At 39.9% G+C, this 26,373-nt stretch overlaps 1 protein-coding gene and 1 long non-coding RNA gene across 13 annotated transcripts in view; both read right to left on the bottom strand.

Annotated features, from left to right (window-relative positions):
- Nucleotides 1-26,373, bottom strand: part of Arb2a (ARB2 cotranscriptional regulator A) — a 448,678-nt gene that overhangs the window by 349,117 nt on the left and 73,188 nt on the right. The gene's annotated exons all lie outside the window — the stretch shown is intronic.
- On the bottom strand, nt 1,690-18,329 carry LOC143268686 (uncharacterized). The gene is made up of 2 exons (XR_013044775.1): nt 14,405-18,329; nt 1,690-10,528 (listed from the first exon to the last, which is right to left on the bottom strand). It is a non-coding gene; the product is annotated as an uncharacterized LOC143268686 (long non-coding RNA).

The raw sequence follows: 26,373 nt of genomic DNA, 5'->3' as shown, positions 1-26,373 counted from the left end.
TAGGGACTGTACTAAGTTTAAAAAACACAGACTGCTCTTTGGGTCATAAAGTTCTTGTGGGTGAAGGGATATGTCTAGTGCCAATTAATAATTGTGTGCTTGCTGTTTTTTAAAGATGATGTAATTGAATTATTGCCAAGCTCTTGTTGTTCCTTGTACGACTTGATAGTTTTCTTTTCTGCATATAAACTACTGATTTACAAAAGTAAATTTGCAGCTGATTCAAACCACTTCTGAATGTGTTGTCTGTCTGTCATTCGCCAAATCCTTGCCTTTCTGACTACCCAAGCCCTGGTTCTCCTATGGGTGTGGTACCCCCGATGGGCCAGTCTGTGGCAGGTAAACTGGGGGGGTGAGGAGGAATAGAGGAGAGGAGGTAGGGGGATGGGAACATGAGGGATCAGGATGGTCAAGTTGAGGGAGGGATGAGAGGGAGAACAATGAAAGAGATATCTTGAAAGAGGGATGTGGTGATATATTGTGTACCCTAATAAACTTGCCTGAGGATCAGAGGACAGAGCCAGCCACTATATTAGACATAGAGGTCAGGCAGTGGTGGCACATACCTTTAATCCTATCACTCAAGGAGGTAGAGATCCATCTGGATCTCTGTGAGTTCAAGGCCACACTGGGCTACATGAAATTAATCCAGTATAGGAGGGAAACAGAGCCAGGCAGTGGTAGCACACACCTTTAATCCCAGCACTTGAGATCTCATGCCTTTGCCTGGGAAGCACACAAGCATTTAATCCCAGGAAGTAGTATGGCAGGGCAAAGAATGTTATATAAGGTGTGAGGAAACAGGAACTCATTCTCTTTAAGCTGAGGATTTTGTAGAGGTAAGAACTAATGGCTGGCTGTTCTGCTTCTCTAATCTTCCAGCTTTCACATATCTGACTCTAGGTTTTTTCTTAAAAGACCATCTAAGATTCGAACAGCAGAGGGAGCCATTATGGGGTCAGGGAGAAACCTGGTGCCAGGAAAACTCCCAGGAATCCACAAGGATGACCCCAGCTAAGACTACTAACAATGGTGGAGGGAATACCTGAACTGGCCTTTTCCTGTAATCACATTGGTGACTGCCCTAAATGTCATCATAGAACCTTCATCCAGCAACTGATGGAAGCAGATGCAGAGATCCACAGCCAAGCACTGGGCTGAGCTCCTGGCATGCAGTTGAAGAGAGGAGTGATTATTAAGAGCAAGGGGGCGTCAAGACCATGATGGGAAAACCCACAGAGGAGATGACCCGAGCTTGTGAGAGCTCATGGACTCTAGATGGACAGCCAGGGAGCCTTCATGGGACCAACCTAGGCCCTCTGCATGTGGCTGACAGTTGTGTAGCTTGGTCTGTTTGTGGGGCCCCTAGCACTGGGATCAGGACCTGTCCCTGGTGTATGAGCTGGCTTTTTGGAACTGATTCCCTATGGTGGGATGCCTCACCCAGCCTTGATGCAGAAGGGAGGAGCTTGGTCCTGCCACAACTCGATATGCCATGCTTTGTTGACGACCATGGGAGCCTTACCCTTTCTGAGGAGTGGATGGGAGGGTGGGTAGAAAGGAAGTGGAGGAGAGTAGGGAGGGGGAAATGGTGGTTGGTATGTAAATAAATTTTAAAAAATTAATTAAAAAAAGAAATTTAATTAAAGCAACTATTTAACTAACTAGTTAACTCTAGGTGGGGGTGGGAGGATTCACAATGGTTACACAGTTAACTAAGCTATGGCATCTGGACTCCAGGCAATCTGCCCTGTAATCTACATTCTATTATATCAATTCCTATAATATATTTCATCTAAATACATAAAAATACTAAGGAGCAATGGGATGTAACACTGAAACTGAAAGGTACTATTAACCTAAGCACAGAAGTCAAGAACAGAACCGAACACAGACAGTGAAAGCAGTCTGTCTCTGTGCCAAGAGAGAAAGGGGAGTGACTGTAATGGCTTTAAATTGGGCTTCTTCCTTCTTCAGTGATGTTGTACTATAAAAATGGGAAATATTATAAGATTCGAAGACACTTTTTCCTTCTAGTTAGAAACAGAACACAAATTATTCACAACTCAGCTACTTTTTTTTTTTTTTTTGCTGTGCTAAAATACCATAACTAAGGTTGCCTTGGTTAAAAGTGTTTAGTTTGCCTTACAGTTTTAGAGAGCCAGAGTCCATGATGGCAGAATGAAGGGGCAACTGAAAGCTCATGTCTTAATCTAAATCCATTAGGCAGAGAAAGAAAGCACTGGGAATCACAAGTCTTTTGAAACCTGAAATCCCAACCCCAGTGACAAACTTCCTCCAACAAGGCCATGCCTCCTAATCCTTCCCAAACAGTTCCGAGAACTGGAGATCATGTATTCAAATATATGAGCCTATGGCAGCCATTCTTATTCATTCAAATCATTTCAAAATATATCCATTCTAGAAGGAATCTAGCAGGAAAGATCATTTCTATTTTGAAAACTCATGTAAGGAACAGGAACAGATCTCCAATGATTATCACATCTAGACAGTAATCTCCAGTCTCCATCAAGTACTCTTAGCCACTGAATGACCTCTCCAGCCCCAGAAGTTTATCTTCCTTGAAATATTAGAGGGAACAGTATGAGAATCTACTTGGATGTGTACACCAGCACCCACATCAGGGACCTTGCACCCACCTATCAACTCTGGATCCAGTGGTTTTGACACCCTCTTTTGAGTTCCAAGGGTGCGCGCGTGCGCGCGCGCGCACACACACACACACACACACACACACAATCATAAAAAATAAAGATCATCTATTTAATCTCTTCCCTCACCACAGATTTCTACTGTTATAATAAACACTACTTTAAGTTGTTAAAAGGAAAATACTTTTCTGAAGTTATATGTTTGAGTTTCACTAATCTTTTATTAAGCAAATGATACCTGGACAATGTTTCTCATTCATAAAAACAAAAAGTTGTTACTTTCTAAGGAGTTATCTGAGATAAATACCTTATTTGTAAGAAAAACAAAAATATTTCCTAAACACATTCCTTGTCTTCTACTGATTACAACAGGTAATGATTATGGTATAAACTTAGGGGAAACCCAATTCTTCCTGCCTGACAGAGAGTTGGTTCAGTTGACAAGTATTTGTTAAAAGGTGATGTCAACTGTTAAGCCAGACACTAGTGATAAAAAAAAAAAAAAAAAAAAAAAAAAACAAGTATCTGTTCTTAGGAGACAGATAAATCGAGGCAAATGAACAAATACAATAGTACTTTCCTCCCAAAGGGTTTATCTTCGATTAACCTTTCCCCACAAGCTTCCGGAACCATAGGATCTGCTAGCTTCTGCTTTCCAGTTCTCAGTATCCCCTCTTTGAAACAGGGAAATTTCCACAACTACCATCACTAAATACCAGTTATCTAAGCAGTGTGAGAGGTGCCAGGAGAAGTGTCCCTCCACTGAACTTGAGGTTAGCAAATGCCTCATCCACATGCTGCTTGCACCTCAGCTACCTGGCACAGGAGCAGAGCAGTAAGGCAAGAGCTCCAGGACCTGGAAGGGAGGACTCAGTGAAAACTAAATGCCTTTCCCAAGTAAAATGGGAAAGGTGCAATTAATTATTCTGTATTCAATAACAACTTTCAAAAACTGTTGCAAAAACAGGCTCCTTGGGCTTCCTAATAATCAAAATTATTACATTTAAGCTTAAGTTTGGGACATCAAATGTTTGTAAACATTTTCACAAATTAGTTTTCATTCCTTCAAGATACATCTGCTCTCACTCCCAGAAATGTTATCACTATTAAAAAAAAAAAAGTTCAAATGCCTTAAAATACATGTTTTTATTATTAATATTTTTAATTCAAGATTTGATAATCTCATGTAATCATCCTTGGCCTTAGATGACTCCATCTGCAGAAGTAAACCAAAAACAACTTTTTATACTATAAAAAATTTTAAACCAATTTGTGGTCAATGGATTACAGTAGTTTTGTTAAAGTATTAAAGTAACTTTTAAACATTTACATTGACCCACACATGTTTATTTCACATAAATTAACTTCCAGAATTCTATCTGAATTCAATTTCACAATGCATAGTATCAAAATATCACTACTCTGATCAAAGAAATCACAAATGTCCAAAGAGAAATTCCTCATAGTCAAATGCCTGGAGGAGCAGAGAGGAGGCATCCAATATCTCGAATGAAGAAGAGGCTCAAAGACAACTTGTGCAGAATCCTGTAAAACCCAGAAAGACAAATGACAAATTCATGAAGAGGAGTAAAACAAAATGTGATGAGAAAGCCATCTGCCTGTGACATAATAGTCAAGCAAGGTTTTTTTAGAATCCTTCCCTTTGATTTATCAAAAGGTTCTCAAAACCTAGAGAGTACTGAAATAGTGATATAGAGGAGTGGTACTGACCAACTGCACAGACTTTGGACGTGAACTATCATTTCTCTCCTTGGGTAATAACAGCATTTAACCTAAATTTTACTTTTGTTGTATATAAATTCTTAATCAACTGTGATGAGTAAAAGAAGAAAATAAAAAAGTACAACTTATTGTATCAATCTTTCTTCTGGTTCATACAAGATATATTTGTAAGTAAAAACAAATAACAAATACTGAAAATGACATCTTATTGCAAATTTTTTTTGCATCAAATATCTACATGAATAAAATTTTTTTCAGAGCACAGAAAAACTAAGTACAAAAGGACAATGGCTCAGAACAAATACCAGATGAACATAACAGGTTAATTTTAATAATCAAATTCATAATTCATCTAATCTAGGAAATGCCAAAAATAGTTTAAAGAGATATTCCATTTAACATGAACTAGTGTACCAACTGTCAGTGAAAAAGGATGACTAAATGATTCTGGAATGCAATACGCTTATGTTTAATGACATCAATAGGCATGTAGGAAATTCACAATAGTTTAATTACCCAGTAACTGTGATACTTATAAAACTATTACTTGGCTACAATGTCATTCTACTTTTGGAACTAACCATGATCCAGGAAAAACAAACAGCATAAAACATATTATTCTTTTCTTAGACAGGTACACTTGAGTGCAAAGACAATTTTAAAAATATTATGTTATTGTTTTTGGCACAGGAAAACATTTCAAAGCATTATTCATATTATTTCTCTCCTCTAAAGTTAACATACTTTAATGCCATATGGGTACAAATTTACTTCTGTTCATTTAAACTAGTAATTAAACTTTATAACATAGAAAACTGCTCAAGTAAAATAATCTCATTCCACTGAAAGGCATTTTTTTTTCTAAAATAACATGGGTGATGTGCCAAATGGCTGGGGTGGTAGCTCATTATACCTTCAGAGAGAATCCAAGTTTGGGGCTTATCTTGAGTTCTCTAATGCAACAGAAAAGCCTCAGGGTAGAATCAAGGTTAGAAAGTGCAAAGAGACATAAGTGAGTGAACTGTTGTGAGGATGAGGAGCAAAGCACTGTTACTCTGTAACAAGTGATATTTCCATCACTGTTACTGTATCAACTGAGAGGTCTTATATCTAAAATACTCAAAACCATTTGAAGGAAGGAAGCCTTGTGCTTAGAAAATGCCTAGCACCTTTTTGTTCCCTTAAATTTCATAGCAAAATTTAGAGGAATATACAGAGATTTCTCACACATGCATCGCTCCAAAATACATACAGCCTATTACTGGGATTGCAAACCTATCCACTAAAATGAGCTACCTCTCCATTTATTTATTTCTTATTTCAGCAGGAGTTTATAGTTTTCCTCATACATTTTTTCATATTTTATAAGATTTACATTCCAGGATTTCATTTTGAAGATTATCGTAAATGGCATTGTAGTTTCAAAATCTATCCATTCAGTGCTGGTTTATGACAAGTTGTTGATTTAAAAAATACTAATCCTGTTTCCTACAAAACTTCCATGAATGTTACTAATTCCAAGAGAGGTGCATGTGGCTAGTTTATTTTCCCAAGAGATGACAATATCCTTTGTGTAAAAGTTTCAGTTTTATTTTTTCTTTCCTGTCATGTACTCTTATTTACTTTTCTTCTCTTACTGCATAGGCTACAACTTCTAGCACTATGGTGAAAGAAATATTATAAACGGACATTTCCTGTTTCAACTGTCTTGTCCCATATAACCAACTGAATATAAATTATAAATGTGTGCCAGTAGCTCAGGCTTGTTACTAGCTAACTCTTACACTTAAATTAACCCCTATTTCTTATCTAAGCTTAGGCACATGGCCTAGTATCTTTCTTCAAATGGCATTTTCATCTTGTTCTCTCTGCATCTGCCCATGACTCACTCTGACTCAGCCTGTCCTCGTTCCAGCATTCTCAGTTTGGCTTTCCACCCTTACCTTATTCTGCCTTGCTACAGGCCTGTAAGCTTTTTTATTAACCAATGAGAGTGATATATATTCACAGTGTACAAAGGATTACTCCACAGCAAAATGGTGATAAAAATAACCATCCCTTATTCCTGACCTTGGCTGAAAAAACACTGTCTCACCTATATAGTGTCAGCTAAATATTTTTGGTAGATATCCTTTATTAAACTGAGGACACTGCATTCTATTCCCGATTTATTAAAGGTTCTTGTCATGAACATATTTAAATTCTTTTCATATGTATGTGTATGTGTGGGTGCGTGTGTGTGTGTGTGTGTGTGTGTGTGTGTGTGTGTGTGTGTACATACACAGGAATATATAAATATATTTCTTTTCATATATATATATGTACATATATATGTATGTATATATACATATGATTAATAATGGTTGCTTTAAATCCCCAGTCTAATGATTCCAATCTTCCCTCTAGATCGTGTTTGAAGCTTACTAGGGGTCTTCAAGCCATATTTTATGCAGTGATATGAACTGTAACTTTCTGATAGCCATGTATGACAATACTGTAGTGTCAGGTCAGAAGTCCTCTATAATCAGTCCTCGGTACTTTAGCAAGAGTTACATTCAGACTGAGTCCTGCAATGGGCAGATTCAGTAAGGCTCTTTTTCCTCAGCTATGAATGGTATAGCTCTGTGTTCAGGTAGACTAGCTAATACAGAAAAATTATGTAAGAACTACATTAAACAACAAAAAATACCAATAAAAAGGACAAAATGTTTAATAATATGACATTTAATTAATTAGTTAATGCATCTACTGTACACTTTAGCAGTTACGCACCTGAGAATTTATTCTAAAGAAATACACATTTATCCAGATATAACCTGAACATAAAGTTTTATAGCAACTTTAATGTACTAGTGGCCAACTGGAATTTTATCAACTGACAAATGGTAAAACTATAATGAATTTATACCATATAATAATGCTCAGTAACAAAAAGAAATAAATATTAATCCATACAGTCACCTCAATTAATCTCCAAAGAATTATGTTGGGTAACACAAGTTAATCTCAAAAGATAACATATTCTATAATTCTATACAACACACATGAAGTGATATCAGCAGTGAACTAAAGAGATGATCAATGATTGTAAAACCTAAAGGTAAATAGGAAATTATGTGGCATGATAAAAGAACAAAGTAAGAGAATCTTGGTAAAGACCTCATTATCTAGCTTAATTATGTATATTTGAATATAATGAATGTGATATTGTACTAAATTTGCAAGGTGCAGCTTTAAAGGGGGAAATTCAGGTCTATGCACTAAAACATTCCAACATATTATTTCTTTTTTTAATTTTTTTTTATTTTATAATTAACTTAATTCACATATCAGCCACGGATTCCCCTGTCCTCTCTCCTGCCACTCCCCTCCCCCAATTCATCCCCCATTCCCACCTCCTCCAAGGCAAGTTCTCCCCTGGGGAGTCAGCCCAGCCTGGTAGACTTAGCCAAGGCAGGTCCGGTCCCCCTCCTCCTTACACCAAGGCTAAGCAAAGTGTCCCAGCATAGGCCACAGGCTCCAAAAAGCTAGCCCATGCACCAAGGACAGGTCCCAGCTCCACTGCCTGGGGGCCTCCCAAACAGTTCAAGCTAATCAACTGTCCCACTTATCCAGAGGACCGGGTCCAGTTCCATGGGGGCTCCTCAGCCATTGGTTCACAGTTCATGTGTTTCTGCTAGTTTGGCTATTTGTCCCTGTGCTTTTTCCACTCATGGTGACAATATCTCTTGCTCATACAATCCCCCCCCTCTCGCAAATTGGGCTCCCGGAGCTCCACCTGGGGCTGAACCGTGGATCTCTGCACCTGCTTCCATCAGACACTGGATGAGAGTTCTATCATGACGACCAGGGTGTTCAGCCCTCCTCCACTGTTGGTGAGAATACAAACTTGTACAGCAACCTTGGAAATCAATATGGTGCTTTCTTAGAAAATTGGGAATTAACTTTCCTCAAAACCCAGCTATACCACTCTTGGGCATATACCCAAAGAATGCTCAATCATACCACAACACCACATGCTCAACTATGTTCATAGCTGCATTATTTGTAATAGCCAGAACCTGGAAACAACTTAGATGCCCTTCAACTGAAGAATGGATAAAGAAAATGTGGTACATTTACACAATGGAGTACTACTCAGCAGAGAAAAACAATGACATAATGAGGTTTTGCAGGAAAATGGATGGAACTAGAAAAAAATCATCCTGAGTGAGGTAACCCAGACTCAGAAAGACAAACATGGTACGTACTCACTCATAAGTGGATACTAGATGTAAAGCAAAGGATAACCAGACTGCAACTCACAACTCCAGGGAGGCTACCTAGTAAAGAGGACCCTGAGAAAGACACAGGGATCACCCAATGACAGAGAAATGGATGAGATCCACAGGAGCAAACTGGGGGTGGGGGTGGGGGTAATGGAGGGCAAGGGTTGGGGAAAAGAGAGCTTAGGGGAGTGGGAGGTACCTGCTGGGTCAGGACCAACATATTATTTCTTACAATTTTATGAGAATTTACAATTCAAATTAAGAAACTTAATGAATAAAAGGTAGTCAAATGCTGAAGTACAATAAGCCATTAGTGTTCTCTTGTGGTGATGTTTTTATTCAGACAATTTCATATATGTACATACGATATCTTGGTCATTTTCACAAGACCCCATTATCCTCTGACACCCCCACTCCTGCTGAAGTCTTTTCCCTCCTGATAATAAGTTTCTGAATGTCATCTACAGTGCTTTGAATAGACACACCTTGAGTATAACTGTTGAAAATTTTTCACTGAAAATTTTTCAAATCACTGACTGGCCAAAGTCTGTGGTATACTGTCCTCTAAAACTATTCCACAATTTGTTGTTTGTTTTTTTCCACTCTTTTGGGGGGTCCACCACCCAGCTCCCAAATAAAGCACACAAAGAGGCTTATTCTTAGTTATAAATGCCCGGCCTTAGCTTGGCTTGTTTCCTTAACTTATCCCTTCTACCTTTTGCCTCTGAGGTTTCCTTTTCTATTCTTGTATACCCTTCTTTGTTTCTTACTCCATAGTTTGCTGTGTAGCTGGGTGGCTGGCCCGTGGTTTCTCCTCCTGCTCTGTCTACTACTTTTTTTCTCTGCCTGCTAGCCCCACCCATCCTTTCTCCTGCCTTGCTATTGACCATTCAGTTCTTTATTAGATCATAAGGTGTTTTAGACAGGTAAAGTAGCACATCTTCACAGAGTTAAACAAATGCAACATAAAAAAAATAAGATTCCTTAAAGCAATATTGCCCAACAAAGATTGTTTTGAAATTTCTATACAAGAAAAACATAAACAAAGTACTCATATAGTGTCTTCAACTAATATCCAGTAATAATTACAAATCTTCCTTTTATGTAACAATTGTAAGTAATTCATATGATTATGTTCTGTAAAATATATCTATGTGCTTTTCTATCACAAAATATTTGGAGTATGGTGATTCTCAAGAATATCTTAATGCAATTCTTAATTATCTTCTAGTATATGATCTATGTATAAAGGTAGTACTGGTTCCAACTTCAATTAACCAATATAGCTCACAATGTGCTCTTCCTGCTGCTCCTATTAAGAATAAACCTAAATATACAGCCGCTTCTTGGCACTTTTTAAAAGGTCTTTTGATAACATTTTAGCAATATGTATGTTTTTGTTCAAGTTCAAAGAATAAACTCCTTTGAGAGGGTTGCAAAAATGTGTATTTTGAGAATAAACTATTAGACTTCTGGAAATGACAAGATTGTGTATTGAGTATTATATCTCTAAAACTTGTATTTGGATTTATAAAACCTACACTCCAATAAATAGAGCTATTTCAGAGAATAATGGCATATACACTTGTTCTGACTTACCTCTACTCAACCTTCACATTTTCAGTGGTAATAAATGATACTATACAGAGTCCAGCATTTACATGCAAAAAAAAAAAGAGTAGTGCTTATAAATATTGTCCCCAAACTCACATTTTAGAAGAAAAAAGTGGGTAACTGCCTTCTTTAGAGCAAAATGAACCTGTGCAGTAATAACCTCCACTACTGTTATTACTGTTTTCTAGGAACTTGCTGCTTCAAATTCCTTAGAATAAGAACAGAATCTAGCTCTCTCTTCTCTCTCTCTTCCTCTTCTCCACGCACGTGTCTCTCCCACAGGCCTGCTCACTCTCTATCCCTTTAACTCTAATAAACTCTTATAAGCGGATTCTGTCGTGTTTCGTGACACTTCCTTGCAGGGTAAGAACACAACGCAGCTAAATAACTAACATTTTGGTGCCGAAACCGAGCGGGTGCTTCCGGGTGCCCTGCACCTGGAAACCCGAGAACCGGGTAATCTGCTCCGTACGCGACAGACCGCTCTCCATTCACCTGAACCGCATCCAAATTGTATCCAACACCGCTTTCTTCGATTGGTGAGTTCCCCCATTTTTCGGCCAGCGTAAACGGTTTCCTAAATCTGTGAGAACGACCGTTGATCGTCCGGAGCCTCACACGTATTCGTGTGACTGGGGGAACCCCCGACCACGGTCTTCATTGGCTACGGTCGGCCCCTATCGCAGGCCTAACTTTTCTAGCCGTCTCCCACGTCTGCAGCCTGAGATATTTCTCACATTAGGGCCACCGCCGTTGGTGCGTCCTGGGAGCCACGTGAGGCCGGCACGTCCATCTCCTTGACGAAGGGGCAAACACTGTCTGGATTCCCAGGGAATCCTTTCCCTCACCGTGGAGGGGGCCACTGCTTCTGGCTGACGAGTCGAGGAGCAGCCTGCGCCCGGGATCCGCCCTTGACCCTGGGGACGCCTGAGGTCTTGGCTCCGGATCATGTTTATTTATTTTTTTTTTTATATTATTTTTCTGCCTTCGCTGCAGACATGGGAAACAAGGCTTCCAACCCTGTTAGTCCTTCCTCTCCGTTAGGCTGTCTTGTTGAAGCTTTAAAACCTCTCAGTTTAATGCCTTACATAAAGATTTCTAAGCTAACTCGTTTATGTTCAAAAAAGTGGCCAAAGTATGCTTTAGAAAATAACAAAAAATGGCCGCCTAGCGGCTCCTTGGATCCCGATATTTTACAGGAGCTATCTAATCACTGTCGGCATTCAGACAAATGGAAAGAGTTGCTTTCTTCTTTCTCAATGCTAAACTATCTCTTCTCGTTTCCTTCTCCCCTGCTCATATGCTCCTAGCTGTACGTAAACCAGAGGATTCTCTGACTCCAGAATCTCTGACTCTAGATCTTGCTAAGGAACCAATAATTAAAATTCATGTTCCATCCTCTGTCTCTAACAGAACTCTCTCAGATAGAAAGTAAGCTGGGTTCTTATACATCTAATTCTGCTTCCTTTATTAAACAATTTCAATATATAACTCAATCTTACAGTCTCACATTTCATGACTTCCTGAGGAGCTCAGGCGAGTATGGGAGCAGGCTAGGACTCATGCAGACGAAATTCATCAAACTAACCTTTCACACCACCCAGGAGCTGAGGCGGTTCCTGACCGAGAGCCACACTGGGACTACAACACCCAGAGTGGCTGTCTAGCCAGAGATAGGTTTATTACCTGTCTCCTGGCAGGTCTCTGTAAGGCTGCCCTAAAACCAGTAAATAATTCAGGATAAGGACGAAAATCCGTCTCTTGTTCCCCAGACCTCCCCGACTAAAACTTAAGCATCTGGAGAGCAAGGCTCCTGACCCCACAGGCAAAAGAGTCATCTGTGGCATTTAAGGTGTGCCAGGGAAAAGATAAAAGCCCGAAAACAAAATTGCCAAGTGCTGGCACTTGCTGACTTCCAAAAGCTGTTGGGTCCCTGTTTTAAGTGAGGAAAAGGCCATGGGCTACCGAATGCCCTGCCAGGCCATCAACAGTCTTGTTAAAAGTGCCGCCTAGAAAGACAGAGTCAGCTGACTGCCCCCAGGCACCAAGATGCATGGGTACATCAAGCTAAGACCTCCAACAGACCTAGGCTTAGCTACAGACATGACAGGGAACCCAGAACGCAGCAGGGAAGCGATCTGTTTCTTTCCTTCTGGACACCAGAGCCATTGACTCAGTCCTGGGAGTTTTGGGATGCCACCTCCTTTATTGTCGGGGTTGGGGGACAGCCTTATCTACCTCAGCAGACACTGCCATTTAATTGTATTTTCAGAGGCATCCCTCTCATACATACATTTTTAGTGGCGCCAAGTTGCCCTGTACCTTTAATGGGGAGGGATCTCCTAGCTAAGGTAGGAGCGTCCATTTCTTTTCACTCCACACATTTGCCTCCTCCCAGACACGCCAGCAGCTCTCCTACTTCTCCTAGACAGTAACTCTACAGACTCCAAATATGCTTTTCATATCCTCCTGTCCCACACTGCTATTTGGAGGGAGCGTGGCCTTCTCACAGCAAAAGGAGGATCCGTGTCTAACTCAGGCCATATAATGGCCATGCTGGAGGCTTCCCACCTCCTCAGGGCTACAGCTCGATTTTACCCATATGCCCACCGTCAGGAAAAGTTAAATATCTCCCCAGACCAGTTCTAACACCAGGTCTTTTTTCCAAGCCTCCAACTGTTCCAGATAGCCTGTTAACTCCTCTTTTATGTCACCTAAGGTCTATTCTATGGAGCTATGGGGACTGCTCACTGCCTCAGCCGTGTGACAATCCTTGCCCATCTCCAATACACATTGGGGATCAGGTTCTTCTCTTTCCTCCAGGCCAGCGCCCTTTACCCCTTTCCCCTAAGTGGCAGGGACCCTTCAAGGTAATTCTTGTAACCCCCACAGCTGCTAAACTCGAGGGCTTTCCTCACTGGGTCCACCTGTTTCACCTAAAACCTTTTATCTCACCTCCATCCCAGAAAAATCTCTCTTCATATACAGTGAAACAAACAGGGCCTCTCACTCTCAAGCTCCAGAGGACATCAGGATCCACTGCCTTGTCACCAATTCCAGAGGAATAAGGTATCACCCCTCCCTTTCCCAACCAGGGCCACACAGAGCCGGAGGCAAAAAAGGACCATTAAAAATATCCAGGTGGTAAGGCATAATGTAATACAACAATTTATCATTGTTCAATACTCAGCAACTGATCACCTGTGTTTCCTAAGTGATAACCTAATAAGGGAAACAGGTGCCTTAAATGAACTACCTCCAGCAAGGCTTGCCTAAGGAAAACAGGTGCCTTAAATGAACCACCTCTAATGAGGCTTGTCTCAGATAAAAATTAAGCAGAGTACTAAGACCAGATCTACCTCAGGTAAATGTCACATGCCTCTATAGGGCAGGCCAAATCTACCTCAGACAAATGTCAACTCCAAAATAAAATAATAATGATTCTTTCTCTCTAAGCTCTCTCTATGTCAACAGTATCTTGTTAAATGGGAGGTCCCCAGCAGCAGCACAGATGGACAGTCGCAGAACCAGGAGACGGCAGAACGTCATTCCAGGACCTCCACCATCATTCCCGGACTTCAAAAGATACCCCTCACCCCCCCACACAAGAGCCAACCAACGCCCACTATTCAGCTGGAAGCAGTCTTTGAGAGAAATGTCGCCCCCGTACCCAGTCAACCACAATTTTCTCTTTTTATAAAAAAAAAGAGTCGGAAATGAAGGGTTCACAACACGCCCCCCCCCAAACAGTCGCATTTACCAGGCGGACACTTCCACCTAGCCAATTCCGGTCAGGCCAGACACCTCCGCCTAGCAAGTTCTGGCCAAGGCATCTCGCGTGACCAGAATCCGTGACGTTACATGGTTACGTAAGCGCGCAACGTGACCATGTGATCTATGCACACGTGTGGAGTAGTGACGTGACCTAGCCATGCCCCCAGCTGGTTTTTAAAGCGGAGCGCCATATTCCCGGCTCTCTCTCTTCTCTCTCTCTTCCTCTTCTTCACGCACGTGTCTCTCCCACAGGCCTGCACACTCTCTATCCCTTTAACTCTAATAAACTCTTATAAGCGGAAAGAAAAAGAAAAAAAAAAGAACAGAATCTACAGAGATGGACATTCAGAACTTATTAAATAAATAGAAGGTAGACTTCTCGAGAAGAAGACCAGGGATGGGTAAACTAATATGAAAGGGAGTAATAAAGAATGAATATGAACAATATACATTATATGTATTTATGAAGATGTAATCAACCTATTTTGTACACTTAATTGATGCTAAAAAGGAAATATCACACCCTGAACTTATATATCTATAAAGTTAATATTATATTAAATATTCAGTCATTATATATTCAGTGACCTTCATGAATAAATCTTAATAAAAAACATTCCATTGATCTAGCTAAAATGAGGCCATCATGCCTAAAAAGAATTTCAAACAATCTGCCTCAAAAAGGAAGATTCTTAAGGCAAGTATTTAAGAGCTTACTTTTGCTTTCTAATTTACACAGCTCCTCAACTATTGATACATTTCTCATAATCAAATCAATTTTAAAGGGTGATCTAAATTTTTCAATAACATGACTACAGTTTCCCCAGGAGACCTTTTGCAAATGTTTCATAGAATTCATCAATGAAGCCACCTGGACCTGGTATTTTCCATTAGAAAGACTATTAAGGATTTTTGGCAGACATGGGACTATTTGAGTTTTGATTTCATCTTTAGTTAGATCTTATGGCTTATGTTTTGCAAAGAATGTCCAGTTTATCTAAGATGTTGAGTTTATTGGCATAAAGTTATGTATAATAACCATTTACTACTGCCTTAATGTGTACAAGAGATATAATCCCTTTCTTCCATATCTTCCCCCATCCCAAATAATTCTGGCTAGGAACTTACCATTTTACTAATAACATCAACCATTTTTGGCTTGATGAGCTTTTTTTTCATTGTCTGCCATTCAATTAGCTTCTATTGTCATTTTTTGTATGTGTGTGGTGTATATACATCCACATGTGTGCATGTGTGTGTGCTGGTGCACAGCATATGTGGCCCAGATTTCATCAGTGGGTATCTTCCTCAACCACTCTCTGTTTCATGTTTTGAGACAGGTACCTCACTGGCCCTGGAGCTCACAGACTCAGCTAGAGTGGCTGCTCAGCAAGTCTGAGGTATGACTGGGATGGCAGCTACACCATGGCTCTGTGGCGTCATAATCATCCCAGACTGATGGCACAGCATTTCTCTATTGATTTTATTATTTTTTTCATCATCACACTTTGGATTTAAAATGCTCTTATTTATTTAGTTTCTTAAGGTTTTAAAAAGCTTAGGACATTTGACTTAAACCTTTCTAATTTTATGATATAAATATTTAATGCTACAAATTTTCCCATAAGCACTTCTTTAGCTACACCTCAAAATTAAATATATTTCATTTTCAGTAAATGGAAAATATTTTGTTGTTCCTTGGTACTTCTTTTGAAATTATATTTAACTGATAGCTAACTCAAAATTGTGTTGCTTGGTCTTAAATGAAAGACTATATTAGGATTTTCCAAGTAGATTTATCTATCAGAAATGCCAGGTTTTGTATGGACAGAGAATACACTTTATGTAACTTATTTGAGACAAGTTTAATGACCTAAAATATTGTATAGAGGTACAACTGAAATAATGTGTACTTTTCTTTCCTTTTTCCTTGAAGTATATATGTGTGTAGTATGTGCATATGGTTACCGGGCTGCATGCAAGTGTATGCATGTACATGGGCATGTGGGAATCCGAGATGGCCATCAGGAGTCTTCCTTGACCGCTTTCCACATTATTCATTGAGCAGGGGTCTCTCACTTGACCTTATGGCTACTCTGATCAGCCAGCTTGTCTTAGAGTCCCCTATGTATGTCACTCAAATGCTGGAAGTACAGTCAGTTGACAATGTGTACTTGGCATTTATGAAGGTACTGGGGATTAGTACTCTGGTCCTCATACTTGTGAAACAATCATTTTAATTACTGAACCATCTCCCTAGCCCACAAAATCATGTGTTCTATACATGGGTAGTTTTCTATATGTGTAACTTAGAGACTGTTAGACAATAGTGTTGTTTAAATTTTCTCTGTGTTTCAATATCTTTCCTCACCAGCTGGTGCGTTATTGAAAGGGGTATGGAAATCTCCAACTATGCATGGATTTATTTAACTAGTAATCCAGTCAGCTTTGCCTTGTATCTTCTCTGTGATTTCAAGGTCTGTTATTAAGGATGTGAACATTTAGGATAATTATGCCTTGCTGAAGACTCAACCTATTCATCAGTATAAAATGATCTTATCAGAACTAGTAAAACTCCATATAATAACCTCTAATATTAATATAACCAGCCTGGCTTTTATTTGATTAACTGCCGCCATTATCAACAGGAAGAGAATACTACTATTCAATTTTTAAATATCCAAAACTTACTTTTCCTTTTTTCAAATACTAGTTTAGAATTATAGAGTGAATTTTTTCTTCCAGAACTTTAAAGTTGCTGCTCCATTGTGTTCTAGATTATGTTACTTCTTTTTCAAACTGTACAATGTCAGGTTAGAGAGATGCCTCGTAGGCTAGATCCTCCTGTACAAGCATGAGAGGTGTAGGATCGACGGAAGCACAGAAAGCCCAAGTGTGAGCACGCACCTGGAACCCTAGCAGCAAACAGGCAGCCCAAGAAGGGTCCTGTGGCTCACAGGCTAGTAAGGATAGCCCATTTGTGTCACAGGCTAGCCAAGATAGCACATTTGTATCACAGGCTAGCTGGGATAGCCCATTTGTGGGCACCGGATTAGTGATGGGATCCATTACAAAAAAAGAATGTATGAAATAACAGAGGAAAACACCAGACATTCTGGCCTCCACATGCACAAGAGCTAGCATCATCCTACACACACACACACACACACACACACACACACACACACACACACACGTAATAGTATGCAATGTCTTTTCCTCTTCAGGCTGCCTTTAAGAATCATTCTGAGTAAAGTAGGCTAGATGCAGAAAAACAAGCATCGCACACTTTCTCTCATTTGTGAATGTTGGCTTTGAATCTTCAGATATATGTGTTTCACTTGAAATATCCAGAGAATAGAAAATCAGTAAGGGCTGTGCTGGCAAGTTTTGTGTCAACTTGACAAGCTAGAATCATTCAGGAGGAGGGAACCTCAATTGAGGAAATGCACAGAGATTGGATTGTGGGCAAGCCTGTGGTGCATTTTCCTGATCAATGATTGATGTGGGAGGGTCCAGCTCACTCTAAGCAGTACCACCACTGGCAGGTGTTCCTGGGTGCTGTAAGAAAGTAAACTGAACATGTCACAGGAGCAAGTCAGTAAGCAGATTTCCTCTACATCCTCTGTGTCAGTTCCTATCTCTATGTTCCTGCCTTGGGATTCCTGCCCTGACTTCCCTGTAAGATGAAATAAATCCCTGTCCTTCCCAAATTGTTCATGGCCAAGGTGTTTTATCACAATATAACAAGGGCCATGGTAGTATAAACATACACATACACATATACACACACAAAGATTTTAAAATGGAGTTGTCTATAAGAAACAATTGTGCTGGATAGGTTTATGTCAACTGGATAAAAGCAATAACCACCTGAAAAGAGGAAACCCCAACTGATAAATGCCTCTATAAAATCAAGCTGTATGCAGGCAAACCTATATGGCATTTTCTTAATTAGTGATCAATCGGGGAGAACCAAGTCCATTGTAGGTGGGGATAGCCCTGAGCTGGTGGTCCTAGGTTATATAAAAAAGCAGGTTGAGCAAACCATAAGGAGTAAGCCACTAAGCAGCACAAAAACTGGTTAATTCTATATAAGAACATGTAATATAGCTGGGCATCGGTGGCACAAACCTTTAATCCCAGCACTTGAGAGTCAGAGCCAGGAGGATCTCTGTGAGTTCAAGGCCAGCCTGGTCTACAGAGCGAGATCCAGGACAGGCACCAAAACTACACAAAGAAACCCCGTGTAAAAAAGAAAAAAAAAAAAAAGAAGAAGAAGAAGAAAATCAATTGCCAATAAGCACAATGTAGGCATTTAAAAGACCAAAAAAAAAAAAAGAAGAAGAAAGAAAGAAAGAAAGAAAGAACATGTAGTATAGTGTTAATATAGTTTTAAAATGACAAATCATCTGCATTCTCTTGGAGAAATAAAAAGCCATTATCTTAAATTAATTGTAAATACTACCAACCCAAAGCATCCTAAAGGGTTATTATTAGAGAACGAATTTACTACAAATTACCTTTGAGGGGCATGGTGATCTTCTTAAATGCTCAACGTAGTTCACATAAAGAGTCTACCATATTAGGAATAAACATTTAAAAATTACAACTACATTAAAATAAAAATTGCATATCACATAACTATTATACTAAGTTAAAAATATTATAAAATTCCTTTTACCTACATTATTGGGTCAATGTTTTCTATGCATGTTGCGTTTTGGATATAAAGGGTCCCCCAAAGAGATCATGTGTTGACAGTTGGTTGCCCAGCTAGTGGCTTCCATCACTGCAAGGTGATTGGGTCATAAAAGCTCTGACCTAATGACGGTGCTGCCTCACAGATGGATTAAACTGATGGCCTTTTTGGGTAGGTGGTGGAAACTTTCCTTGGTATGGCCAGGTTGAAGTCAATAGGTCAACAGAGGTGTGCCCTTGCGGCACTGATCTCAGGCTTCTTCCTCACTCTCTGCCTCCATCTAACATAGCAGTTCTCAACCTTCCTAATGCTATGACCCTTTAATACAGTTCCTCAGGTTATGGTGACCCTCAACCATAAAATATTTTCATTGCTACTTCATAACTGTAATTTTGCTACTGTTATGAATCATATTATAAATATTATAAAGTATAAAGACAGAGTTTTGCCAAAGGAGCCGCAATCCACGGTTGAGAAGTGCTCATCTAACATGAGGTGGATCCTTCTGTTTTACCACATGGTCTCAATATGATAAACTGCTCTACTAGTACACATGAGCCCAGAAGCAACCCAAATGACCAGCCATCAACTGATATTCCTGAAACCCTGAGACAAAAGAAGTATTTTCAACTGTTTTCTTAGGTCACTATTTTGTCACTGTGAGGAAAGTTATTCAACACAGTGAGTCATACTGAAAAGTATTAGATTTGAAAAAAAAATAGCAAACAAAAACTATAGGATCTAATAAAAACCACTGATTGTTTGTTCTAAGGCAAGTCACTTCACCTTTCTTTTGCCCTGTTTATTCGTAAATAAAATCTGTGTAGGAACATCTCAAAGCCATGTTTACAGTGTGGTGATTAGAATGAGATGTTCCCCACACTCTCAGGCATTTGAACACTTGGCTCCCATTTGGTGATGCTGTTTGGTGAGATTTAGGAAGTGTGGGCTTGTAGGGGGAAATAGGTCACCTGGGGGGTAGGCTTTGAGGTTTTAGCACCCTACCCTACCCCAGGATGTGGTCTCTGCTTTGTGCTTTAAGTTTTAAGATATGAGCTCTCTGCATCTGTTCCTGATTTGGTGGTTGCCATTTGCAGTCATGATAGACCCAACCCCTCTAAAACATTAAACCAAAAAACCCTCTTCTTCTACAAGTTGCCTAGTCCATGGTGTTTTACCATAGCAATGATAACAACTAATACACATGGCATATAGGGTAAGTAATGAATGTAAAATAAATATAAAAAGTATATTAAGGGGAAAACAGTTGTTCCCTAAGACTACATCCAATTATTTCTTAAATATGGTACCTTCAAAACCTCTACTCTAAGTATTTCTATGTTGCTCCCACTATCCATCAATCATCTATGTATAAGCAGAGAATTTTTCCCAGAATGCTCAGCCTATACTGCTTTCCTGAGCTTTAAGAAACGGCTGTTTTCCTCAAATCCTCAAAGCAAAAATAATTTCATTCTTTCATTTAGAGTTATTTTGAAAGGATATTTAAATTACAGACAGAAATGTCTCTAGTATTCTCTTTACCAGTCTATACAATGTATAAATAGATTCTATCTTTTAAAAAATGTTTTTCATACAATATATTTTGATCATGTTTTTGTTCCCCCAACTCCTCCAAGATGCCATCTCTCTATCTACCCAACTTCATGTTCATTCTTCCCTCCTCTCAAAAAATGCACAAAAACAAACAAACAAAAAACTAGTAAGAGAAAAAAATGTCAAAACAAAAGCCAACAGGTGTAAAGAAAAAGCACTGAGGTTTTTGGTTTTTGGTGTTTTTTTTTTCTGGGTTTTTTTTTTTTGTGTGTGTGTGTGTGTGTGTGTGTGTGTGTGTGTGTGTGTGTGTGTGTGTGTGTGTTGGTCAACTTTTACATAATGGGGCCTGCCCTGGAATGTGGCTCGTATACCCAGTGACACTCCACTCAAGAAAAGTGATTTTCTCTTTGCCAGCAAGTATCAACTCAATCACCTTGGTTAGAGGTAGGACCCCATGCCAGTTTTCCCCATTCTACCTTAACTCAGTCTCACAGCCATTGACTTCTTGTAGGGTGTTTTGTCCATTCGATTTTATGCCAACTACAGCTCAAAATTATAAAATATACTTATTGATAATACAATACTTTTTCCATTTTATATCAATTATTCATATCTGAAAACACGAAAAAGTGCTACAAATTCCATCACAATACTGAACACAATTATCATTTTCTCACTGTACTAAGTATGCAGTAAACAGCTATCATAGTGCCAGCCTGACAAGAGGTTGAGCTAGACACCAGGAATATTGTTTTAATTCAAATAAGCATAGCCTAGAAAAAACTATATAGAGAAACATGTTAAACTTAAGAGAAAGCAAATGTGATATGTTATGACAGTAAGTACTGGGTTTTCTAAGGATCTCATCTAAGCACAGATCTGGAAAAGTCTCATTAAATGGACACTTACCTGAGAGATAACTAACAGCTATAAAGTTGAAGAAAGGAAGAAGAATTGCATACAAAGAAGAAAGACCACATATCAAGATTGTAAGGAAAATAACAACTTCAAGTTAATGTACCAGTTCATGAAAGCCTGACTGCAGAGTATGGCAGAGGGAAATTATGCTATCTAGACCAGGTATGCCATATGAGTTGTACAGACCACATCAAGAAATACAGGCTTTATCCTAAAGTAGAAGAGGAATAGAAGACAGAATGTTTCAACTCTCATGGAGAGAGCCAGCAGGACATCAACACTTCGCCCTCGCTAAGCCGCAAGTGACAGAGCTGAAGAAATAGCTATTCATCTTCTTTCATATTCCTCGGGTGGTTTTAGGGATAGTGTGGTCTCCTTGTGTTCTTGTTGCTGAATGGCCGCACTGTTTTCAGTCTCTACTGGGGATCTTTATCCTCTGACCTGTTTAGTGCTGAATTGCTCCTAGGCCTGCCACTAGAGCTTCCTTTATCTTTCTTTTGTTTAAGTCATCCTAAATGATGGCTGGATATTTTTCCAAAGTATTTCTGCCTTTTATATAAAGTGCGCGCACTCTCTCTCTCTCCCTCCCTCTGTGTGTGTGTGTGTGTGTGTGTGTGTGTGTGTGTGTGTACACGCACATGCGTGCATGTATGCATGTGCATAGGGGTGCACACGTATGTGTGTGCAGAGGTCAAACCTTGTTGTCAGATGTCAGATTTAATTGCCCTAGGCACTTTTTCCCCCTCTGACACAAGGACTCTCACTGAACTTGAAGCTCACTGATACAGCTATAGTAACTGGCCACAAGGTCCCCAACATCCTCCTATCTCCACCTTCCCACTGCTGGGAGCCAGATGACAAGTCTACAATGCCATGCTTGGGTTCTGGGGTTCAAATTCAGGTCCTCATGGCCTGTACAGCAAACACTGCTGACTGAGTCATCTCTGAAACCCATTTTATCTTTTTATTTTATAATGTGTTCATTTCTTCACGTAAAAATGGAATCTTGGGACTAGTTAATAGTACTTACTGCTCCTAAAGAAGACCTGAGTTCAGTTCTCAACCATCTAAAATCCAACTTGAGGGGATCTAACATCCTATTCTAACCTCTGTGGGTAACATATGCACGTGTACACACACACATACACACACAGACATACACACAAACATACACACAAACACATGCACGGATGGATGGATGGATGGATGGATGGATGGATGGATGGATGGATGGATGGATGGATGGATGGATGGACGGACGGACAGGCAGGCAGGCAGATAGACAGATAAAACTAAAACAAATAGTTTTGAAGAGAATGTGATCTCCATGAGGACAAGAATACTTATTTTGTTAATTGTGTGATTCTCAAGTTACCTAGAACTTTTCGTGGCACAAAGGAAGCAATCAACAACATTCATAAGTTAAAGGCTGAAAGAATGAATTAATGAATGAACGAAGAAAGAATGGGAATCTGGATTTAGGACTCGCTATGAAGGAAAGAATTGATGGAATAATCAGCAGGTAGAGGGGGAAGCTTGGCTGGCACTACACGAGCTGAGAAAGAAGAGAAGCTCAAGCTCAACCCCTGGGTACCTGGCAGGAGACGACAGAGTTTAGGATTCAGGGCAGAACTTTTCCCAGGAAGGGAGAAGGTGATCAGTTCACTTGTACAATCAGAACGTGAGGTACCCGGGAAACCCTGAGTGAAGATGTCCAGTCCACAGCAGAGGAGAGGAGAGTGCAAAGGTTTACATTGCAAAGACGTGGCTAGCAGACTAAAGGAGAGTGGTCATAGTGCCAAGCAGAGAGGACCCAGAGCTGAGCATGCACAAAGAAGCATGAAATAGCGGGTAAGCATAAAGTAGACCACAAGGGACACAGAAAATGAGCAGAGCGTTGACAAAGAAGATCAGATTTAAGATAATAGTAAACAATTTTCATGACAAACTCAAATACTGCTAGGTGAGGCAACAAAAGCCACCAAACATTAAGCTGGAGGACACTCGTGCACATATAAATGGTTCCTGGAAGAAGCTGGTAGAGAATGTGAGATGGCAGATAAAATGGGTCACAGCACAACCGTACACACCAAACAGAACCAAGGGGAAAAGAGAAAAGATGCAAATTTATTTTCCATTTTTCCTCACAATTATTCACACATATTATGTATTATTTATAATACATGATATTGATTATGACTGTTTGGATATGAATGAACTTTGCATGAATTAGTAAAACAGCCTCAAAATAATCTAATAGTCACAAAGCTTTGTTCTTTACTTTTACTGACAATTCACATACACAACCTTAACAATTACAATCAAGTAGAATAGCATACAAGGTATATATGGTCAGATGGACAAAAGATGGACATTAGCTTACAGTGCACATTTAGCATAATTACTCAAAAGGGTGTGAAGTCTTTAAGATCTATGTATAGATGACACTTTGAATATACAACTGCTAAGGAAATAAATTTTAATTAGGGCAAAATACTTGTTTATAAAAACATAAAATAATGTATTTGATTTAAATAATGAATTCTTTGCCATTTCCACAAAATGTATGCATATTGACCCAACTCTTTACAAACTGATTAATTAACAATTACCTTAAATCTTTGCATATGGATGAGTGGGGAGTGGGCAGCCATATCTTTAATGGTTTATTCAGTTACTCTGTAGGCTAAGGGTCAGTATCAACTACTAGTTTATTTTCAACTTACTTTTATCTTGTTCTCATCAGCTATTTAAAAAATGAATTGTTCCCCAATTGACCTTAGTTATTAAACAGTGCTGCTTTTTATATCCAAGTCATTATTTTGCTTAACTTATTTGTTCTCCTATCCCACTAATCAAAGTCATCAGGAAAACTCATATATTCATCTATCATCCTTTATTTTACAGGTTAAAACCGGGGTGATAACCTTTCAAAATTAGCTAATGAAGGCTTTGGTGCTTTCAGAAATTGTTAAATGAAATACTTGTTAATCTTATCAAAAACTGTAAAGTTCTTTTCTCCATGCATGGTGCTTTTCCTATAGAAGTGAAGTGTTTCTCTTTGCTGTTGATTTATCTCTTACAGTTCTCTCATAGAAGCATTACAGCTATAGCTTATTAATTTTTAACTGGTTACTCTGAGCAACAATTACAGAAAGAGAATTACTAAGGCTGTTATGATTTAATTAAAACAAATGGGGGGGAACCATTTCAAAATCCTTAGCCTTTTCCAGATAGCAAACAGGAGAACCTGCTATTATTAAATCCTCTCATGGCCACTCTCCCAAGTCAGGTGCATGGAGAAAGAATATTCTGGTTCCTGAATGGATGATCTGAATACTTTGTTCACTCTGAAAGGAGCCCATGAAAGGTAAAATCCAAGTACCACTCCAACACCTTCTCTCGCTTTCTTTTTAGTAGTGATATCTGGAACCATATTCTACCTACAGAACAGAACTTGGTAGTAATCTCAGTAGGAAAACAAGAGTACGGGTAAGAAAAAAAAGTGCCTAAGCTTTTAGAGTCAGGATCATGTATGACAATCAAACTGGAAGTCACGGCTAATGAGTGACAACCAGTCATACCTTAGGATACTTCTCTTCTAGTGAATAAGCCACTCCCATTGGTTCCACAAACATTCAACCACCATGTGAAGTCTGCATTTTAGGAACAGTATTTCAGCACAAAGGACAAAAAACACCTATTCCATCTCCCAGAAAGAACACACATGGAGCTGCTCCTACTGGGGGGACTACACCAGAATAATAAAGCACTTGCATGATCAGTGATTACCAAGAGTAGTTCAGACACTTGAGAACCAAACAACGTCCTGAAAAGAAGGTGTATTAGTTATTATCCTTCTTGTCCTGGTGACAAGCAGCAGCTGAGGCTCACTGAGACTCCTGGTTTAGCAAACACAGAAGCAGATGTTGTCAATGGCAGCAGCAGAGGCATACAGACACGCCTTGCTCATCTCTGCAGACGGGAAGCAGAGGACTAACCATGACTGGTCAGATGACAGGACAGACCTGAAACCCTCCCGGGCTCAACCTGCTTTGTATGGCGAAGCTCCACCATTTCTACAACCTCCCAAAGCAGTGCTATCAACTGGGAGGAACATGTGAGTCTATGGAGCTTATTTTACATCTAAACCATAACACTGGGCATACTAGGAAGGATATATGTTAGCATTTAGACATCACCTGGCCTGCCCCTTGGGGCCTGGGCAGGATGCACTTGCTCACATTCAGGCAAATTCCTAGACAGCCCAGGTCCTAAGGCCATAGTCTATGCACAGTGCTGCATGGATGCTCTAGCCTCTATACAATTGTGCGTTAAATTCCTTTATTAAAGGCAAACTCCCGCTCCCTTACCCCCCTCCCCAAGGCCATGTCTGCATCCCCCTTCCCTTCCTCCTTTCCGTCTCTTCTCTTCCCTCTCTCTTCTTCTCTCATTCCTCCTCTCTCCTCAGCCCTTATCTCTGGAGGCACACTCTGCATCCCTCTCCCTCTCCCCCAATAAATTTTCCACGTGAGCTCTGTTGTATGGCTTCTGTGTGGCATGGTTTTCTGGGACCCCTTGGGTCCTGTGGGATGACTCATCCCTAACCGGCTTGAGAGTCAGATGGCGCAAACAAGTAAAAAAGATACTTTCTGGGAGCCAGCCTGGGTCTGCCTGATGGTCTTAGCAACAGCAGCTGAGACATGATCTGGAGATGACCTGGACCAATGAGAGTCAGCCATGTCACACCAGCTGATGCATATTCATCAGACCTCCCCCAAGGGTGGGGTGGAGGGTATATAAGGCTTGCCTCTTCCTGAATAAACTGAGCTTGTTGTTTGACATTCTCCCCAAGTCTGTGTCCTTTGACTCTGCTTGACTCGGCGCCTACTTGCCACCACCACCACCACCTGCCCCCAAAGGGAACAACAGCAAGGACCCTGCTACAGGGTCCATCCCGCCAAGGTCGCCTTCTGCCATTTTTATAACAACATATCTAGTTCTGTGGCTTGCTATCATTAGCTTCCTAAAGCATTGTTAAATGCATTAGAGGACTTTGGTGTGAACATGATGAAAATATATAGTAGAAACTCTCAAACAATAAAAAATGCTTAGAGATGTTGCTACT

Source organism: Peromyscus maniculatus, chromosome 15 (genome assembly GCF_049852395.1).
Source record: "Peromyscus maniculatus bairdii isolate BWxNUB_F1_BW_parent chromosome 15, HU_Pman_BW_mat_3.1, whole genome shotgun sequence".
NCBI lineage: Eukaryota > Metazoa > Chordata > Mammalia > Rodentia > Cricetidae > Peromyscus > Peromyscus maniculatus.
The sequence above is the reverse complement of the archived record's forward strand: the minus strand, read 5'-3'. Positions and strand labels throughout refer to the sequence as shown.